This window comes from Triticum aestivum, chromosome 3B (assembly GCF_018294505.1).
Source record: "Triticum aestivum cultivar Chinese Spring chromosome 3B, IWGSC CS RefSeq v2.1, whole genome shotgun sequence".
Lineage (NCBI taxonomy): Eukaryota > Viridiplantae > Streptophyta > Magnoliopsida > Poales > Poaceae > Triticum > Triticum aestivum.
The window spans coordinates 700,490,000-700,496,684 of NC_057801.1; positions in this window are offsets into that span (position 1 = coordinate 700,490,000).

Consider the following 6,685-nt stretch of genomic DNA (forward strand, 5'->3'; position numbering starts at 1 on the left):
TCTGGTTGTGTAAACTTATGTAATTAACACTGCCTACATGCTCTTTGAGTAATATATTCATGAGGGGAACCCCCGCCCCCCCACCAAGTGATCACTCAATAAAAAAGATGGCCTAGCGTGCAGGCCGCCGTGAAAAGAGTTATTGTTCAACAAAGAATACACGTTGTCTACCGCGATGGTACATGTTATGTCATCTTCAGAAATTATCCTTGGGTGCATCATTCAACAACTGATTATAATAAGTCAAGGTGTCAATTTATTATACTAGATTATAGCATGAGAGTTAAATACAAACCCTAGATCTTAAGGCAATGATTAGAATTTGTCGTAATTATTCTTAGTATTTGTGGATGCATGCCAAGGCTTTAATCCCATGTATATGTGAGCCAACACTACAAAAAAGACACATCCGTAACATTTTGGGCCGAATGAATTTTTTTCTGTCATACTTATGACACTTCTATGACGATAATTGTGACAAAACACGGTATCATCATAAATGTGATGGGCTCCTACTTCTATGACAAAAAATCATGACAGAATGGGTTTTTCGTCCTAGGCGAGCCGAAGACGCAGCTGCATGACATTCTTTGGGTCGTTCATGATGGAAAAAACCGTGGTAGAAGCGAGGGCGAGGAAGATATCGGGGTGTTCCGGGTTACGGTGGGTGGTCGGGGCCGAGCGATGCACGGAGGTTTGCGCGTTTCTTTCGTACACGCACGCGCGTGGGTGCAAGGCATTGGGCTCTAATTGAACCCGAGCGAGGCGTTCGCCTATTGAACCCGAGCGATTGCACTGCAGGCTACGCGTTACTGAACCCGAGCGATCGATCAATGGTCGTTAACTGAACCCAATCGAGCGATTCCTTCGCTACTGCTGCTAACCGAAGCCGATCGATCCTGTCTCTGGATGAACAGTGAGCGTTGCAGGGGGGTTTGGATGAACAGTTCCCGATGGGAGTGGATGAACATGACCCCGTGGTGTTGCCTCTAGATGAACAGGACCCCGATCGATCGAGCCGGTTGGGGCTGGATGAACAGGACCCCGTGGAGGGATGGATGAACAAGACGACCCCGTGGAGGACTGGATGAACAGTAGCCCGTGGAGGGGTGGTTGAACAGGAGCCCATGGAGAGGGGTGGTTGAACAGTAGCCGTGGAGTAGCGCGCGGTGGAGGCTGGATGAACAGGAGCCCGTGGATGAACAGTCGCATGTGGAGGCTGGAGGAGGTCGACGGTGGATGAACAGTAGCCTGTGGAGGCTGGAGGAGGTCGATGGTGGAGATGAACAGTAGCCCGTGGAGTCCCGTTTTGCGGTACGCCACACCCCTCCCGATGAACAGGACCCCCGTTTCGACCGTAGCGCTCCAACACAAGTCCGTTTCCTCCATTTTGCGGTACGCCACACCCCTCCCGATCAATTGACCTCGTTTCGACCGTAGGAGGTTCAACATAAGTTTGTTTCCTCCGTTTTGCGGTACGCCAGACCCCTCCCGATGAACAGGATCCCGTTTTGACCGTGGCTGGGCAAACACAAGGTTGTTTCCTCCGTTGTGCGGTACGCCAGGCCTCGTTTCCATCGGCTATTCCGTCCAAGCCGGTTGGCTCCCACGCATTCCGTTGCCTCCCGATGAACACGATGCATTCCGTTGCCTCCCCATGAACACGACGACGATGTTGTTTCCCTGTTCCGACCCAGCCATGTACACGAGCCCTGGCCGTACGTATACGTGAGTAGGCGTTCGAGACCCAGCGCGTATGTATGTACGTGGCCGTATTTTCTTTCTTGTACACAGGCCGTTGTACGTACATGTACATGCTACGTGCGCGCCTCTACTACGACACGTGCGCGCCTCTACTACGACACGTGCGCGCCTCTACATCGACCAGTATGTACGTACACGTTTGCGACCAGAATGACAACGCTAAATACGCTTCGACCAAGTGGGTCCTGACTGTCAGGCACTTCCTTGCGTGCGAAGATGTAGCTGGTGGGTCCCAGCAGTCAGGGGGGGTGAATCGTTTTTTTTTGCTCGGACGCACTTCCTTGCATGCGAAGATGTAGCTGGTGGGTCCCAACAGTCAGGGGGGAAACGTTTTTTCGTGAAATACGGTGGCCCGTCCGGTGGGTCCCCGCTGTCAGGTGGAGGAATAATTATTTTGCGCGTAATAAGTAGGCACTTCCTTGCGGCTGCCGTGGACCCAACTGTCAGCCTCTCCACGTACAGTACTCTTCCGATGGAAGTCGGCCTTGACCATATTGACCACGCCGCGCCGAGAGCACCACGGCTGTGGACGACGGCGAGACCTAGGAAGGGGATGACGCGGAGCCGGGGAAGACCCGGCAGTGGATGCCCGCACGGAGAGGAGTACGAGGTTTCACTGGTTCGGCTGCGATGTGAGGCTGCCGTCGCCGCAGAATAACAGGGGGGTGGGTGAGTGGAGGGATGGCCTGGCCAGCGATGGGAGTAATAGGGGGCGGTGAGGCCTCCGTGGCAGCATAGCCGACCACGGGAGGCAGGAGCAGGCGGTATGACCGGTGCTGCTTTGGGCGGCTGGAGCAAGAAGACCAGAGGTTGAAGAAGCACGACGGTCGTTGGATGGACATCGTACGGTCACTACAGCTAGAATCGTTTATATTGACTAAGTTGACAAAGCCATTGATACGCGTCAACTTAGTAGGCCCACATGTCAGCTTCTAAAATGGTGCGCCCCAGATATCAGGGGGAGGAATCATTTTTTGGGCGGGTGAAGCTAGAATATCCGAGATTAAAGAAGAAGCACGACATCGATTGTATGGATATCCAACGGCCACTGTTGCTAGAACCGTGTGTTGACTATAAGTTGACAAAGCCTTGCATACGCGTCAACTCTTTTTTTAGGGGACGCATCAACTTAGTAAGGCCACAAGTGTGCGGTAGAGAACTTATAGCCCATTTGAGATTTGTAAGATTGTGCAGCCCATTTTTGAATTCTCGTGGAATTTACTACAGCCCATTTACAGTTTGTTTTGATGTGATCCGAAATATTTTTATCCCGAAATTTCTAGTCAGATTAAATATAATTTCAATATAAATTTATATTACATAAAAATCCAACGAAAAATTGCGCTCGCAACAATTAATGAAATTAAAATTTTCAATATCCAAAAACAATATTTTATAAAGTAATTACGTGTTTAGGGCATTTTTTATAGTTACTGCCCAGTTTTTATAATTACATCCCATTTATTATTTCTTAAAGCCCATTTTCTTGTTAAGCCTAATGCATCCCTCCTAGAAAAGATTTGCATCCGAGCGGGGCGGAGAATAACAACTTGACCTTTCCTGGTTATTTCTAAAAAAAGTATAGCTGGGCTAGCCATTTTCAGCTTGAAAAAAATTAATATCTGGGCTAGATATCTGGCCTTGGCTAGATGGGTCACAGCCCGCTCAGTTAATACCTGCAGCTATGTTTTCGTTGTTGTTCAGAGGAGAAAAAAATATTATCTGGGCTAAACATCGCTCAATAAAAACTCTGCAATGCTCACACATCAAAAACACAAATACTGCTCGAGCTGCTTGGTCCCAGCTGTCGGCCGCTTCTTGTGCAATTCTCTAGTTTATTGACTATATTGGTTGACAATGGTGTGGGGCCGTGATGTCAGGAAACCAGGAGGAAGCAAAAAAATTTATAGTTTTATATAATAAGGAGGCACTTGCGTACCTGAGGCTATGGCCCTAGTGGGTCCCCACTGTCATCCTCTCCAAGTAAAGTCATCTCCTCGTCCGCGCGCGCTTTCCGCCTGAAACGGTCAGCGCCGCCCGCCCCGCTTCTCACTGTAGGCGATTGCTCCGCCTTCAAACAACACAAGTGCCGTCCGTTCGTCCGTCTGCCGCCCACATTAATGATTCGCAGTTGCCGAGGCGACTACTCCGGCGCCATACGTCCGTCCCTCCGCGAGCCCACCATTGCTATATAAACTGCTGCACCGGCATAGCCACAGTCATTCACATCCGTTCCCTTTCTCCTATCGACACCACTACTGCCCACCATGGCTTCCTCGCGCTCCAGCGCTCTTCAGGACGGGCGGACGACGGACCACAAGGAGATGGCAGCCATTGATGCCGACTGGCTGGCTGGCAGGCAGCCGGAGGACGATGACGTCCTAATAGAGAACATGGTAGTCGACGATCTGGCGCCAACCCCTTTCTCCTTGCCATCCTCGCCGGTGCATTGCACCATGACCATCGACGAGGCCCATGCCCAATATATGGACACTGTGAGGCAGAAGCGCGAGGAGCAGCTCCTGGAGGCGCAGGCCGATGCCGCATACAACCACCATCTTCTCCAGGAGCACCTGCAGGAGGAGGAGCAGATAGTTTTGGAGCGGGCGGAGTAGGAGGCGCTGCTCGACTCGTACCGCTCTATTGGGGAACGTTGCAGAAAATAAAAAATTTCCTACGGTTTCACCAAGATCAATCTATGAGTTCATCTAGCAACGAGAGAGAGGAGTGCATCTACATACCCTTGTAGATCGAGCGGAAGCGTTCAAGAGAACGGGGTTGAGGGAGTCGTACTCGTCGTGATCCAAATCACCGGAGATCCTAGCGCCGAACGGACGGCACCTCCGCCTTCAACACACGTACGGTCAACGTGACGTCTCCTCCTTCTTGATCCAGCAAGGGGGATGGAGAGGTTGATGAAGATCCAGTAGCACGACGGCGTGGTGGTGGATGCAGCAGGGATCCCCGCAGGGCTTCGCCAAGCGTCTGCGGGAGGGAGAGGTGTAGCAAGGGGGAAGGGAGGCGCCAAGTGCAAGGTGCGGCTGCCCTCCCTCCCCTCCTATTTATATAGGGACCCCAGGGGGGCGCCGGCCCTAGGAGATGGGATCTCCTAGGGGGGGGGGCGGCCAAGGGGGTGCCTTGCCCCCCAAGGCAAGTGGAGGCGCCCCCTCCCCTAGGGTTCCCAACCCTAGGCGCAGGGGGGCAAGGGGGGCGCACCAGCCCACCAGGGGCTGGTTCCCCTCCCACTTCAGCCCATGGGGCCCTCCGGGATGGGTGGCCCCACCCGGTGGACCCCCGGGACCCTTCTGGTGGTCCCGGTACAATACCGGTGACCCCCGAAACATTCCCGATGGCCGAAACTCGACTTCCCATATATAATTCTTTACCTCCGGACCATTCCGGAACTCCTTGTGACGTCCGGGATCTCATCCGGGACTCTGAACAACTTTCAGTTTGCTGCATACAAATATCTCTACAACCTTAGCGTCACCGAACCTTAAGTGTGTAGACCCTACGGGTTCGGGAGACACGTAGACATGACTGAGACGGCTCTCCGGTCAATAACCAACAGCGGGATCTGGATACCCATGTTGGCTCCTACATGCTCCTCGATGATCTCATCGGATGAACCACGATGTCGAGGATTCAAGCAACCCCGTATACAATTCCCTTTGTCAATCGGTATGTTACTTGCCCAAGATTCGATCGTCGGTATCCCAATACCTCGTTCAATCTCGTTACCGGCAAGTCACTTTACTCGTACCATAATGCATCATCCCGTGACCAGACACTTGGTCACTTTGAGCTCATTATGATGATGCATTACCGAGTGGGCCCAGAGATACCTCTCCGTCATACGGAGTGACAAATCCCAGTCTCGATCCGTGTCAACCCAACAGACACTTTCGGAGATACCCGTAGTACACCTTTATAGTCACCCAGTTACGTTGTGACGTTTGGTACACCCAAAGCACTCCTACGGTATCCAGGTGTTACACGATCTCATGGTCTAAGGAAAAGATACTTGACATTGGAAAAGCTCTAGCAAACGAACTACACGATCTTGTGATATGCTTAGGATTGGGTCTTGTCCATCACATCATTCTCCTAATGATGTGATCTCATTATCAATGACGTCCAATGTCCATAGTCAGGAAACCATGACTATCTGTTGATCAACGAGCTAGTCAACTAGAGGCTCACTAGGGACATATTGTGGTCTATGTATTCACACGTGTATTACGATTTCCGGATAATACAATTATAGCATGAATAAAAGACAATTATCATGAACAAGGAAATATAATAATAATCCTTTTATTATTGCCTCTAGGGCATATTTCCAACAGTCTCCTACTTGCGCTAGAGTCAATAATCTAGTTACATTGTGATGAATCGAACACCCATAGAGTTCTGGCGTTGATCATGTTTTGCTCGCGGAAGAGGTTTAGTCAACGGATCTGTGACATTCAGATCCGTATGTACTTTGCAAATATCTATGTCTCCATCTTGAACATTTTCACGGATGGAGTTGAAATGATGCTTGATGTGCCTGGTCTTCTTGTGAAACCTGGGCTCCTTGGCAAGGGAATGGCTCCAATGTTGTCACAGAAGAGAGTGATCGGCCCCGACGCATTGGGTATGACTCCTAGGTCGGTGATGAACTCCTTCATCCATATTGCTTCATGCGCTGCCTCCGAGGCTGCCATGTACTCCGCTTCACATGTAGATCCATCCATGACGCTCTGCTTGCAACTGGGGTGATAATTGTTTGATCTTGCTGAAAAAGACAGAAACTTTGTGCTCCCAAAAATAATTCTCCTAAGTCACAGAAAAAAGCTTTTGCCCTTATTCTTTTTGCAGAATATTAATATACAAATTACGCTGGTCTTCCTAATTTGGTAGAATTTTTGGAGTTCCA